Source organism: Solanum tuberosum, unplaced genomic scaffold (genome assembly GCF_000226075.1).
Source record: "Solanum tuberosum cultivar DM 1-3 516 R44 unplaced genomic scaffold, SolTub_3.0 scf00451, whole genome shotgun sequence".
Classification (NCBI taxonomy): Eukaryota; Viridiplantae; Streptophyta; class Magnoliopsida; order Solanales; family Solanaceae; genus Solanum; species Solanum tuberosum.
The window spans coordinates 461,799-462,378 of NW_006239369.1; positions in this window are offsets into that span (position 1 = coordinate 461,799).

A 580-nucleotide genomic window follows, 5' to 3' on the forward strand; every position below is an offset into this window, starting at 1 on the left:
TGTCACATGGTTTTTTTTATTTTAAGCATATATAATGGGGGGTAGAGGTATTGGAGGCAGACTGAGGTGACGGCAGGTGTACGTCATGGGCGTCCTGTGGGCTTAGTAGGCGTGCTGCGTGGGCGCTTGATGGCATGCATGGCTTGTGTGTGCTACGCCGTTGGGCGCCTACAAAAACACGCCGGCGATGTGTGTGGGGTGATTGTATGCTGCTTAGGGCATTTATATCGACCGGTTTATACTCGTTTGGTGTGGAAACGACAGTGATTTTGAGCGAGTGGTGAATTCTAGAGCTCCTGTTACGGCTAACTCTAGGGGCTACACACATCGGACACGTAAGCCCACGCACGGCCATGCAGTATCTATAGGCCGGTGAGGGTGGTGTTCGTGCAAGAACTTCAGTCTGCCTCCAACACTTTTGAAGTGATTAAATTCTCACCCCGACGGAGGCGCGCAACGACGGGGATTGGATTAGCCTTTCAACGAAGGCATCAGCGTCGATACACGACATTTAATGTCGGGTGTCGGGGCGGTTGTTGGGAGTGCATCGACGAAGAAATTCACGTACGGCGCATAAGTG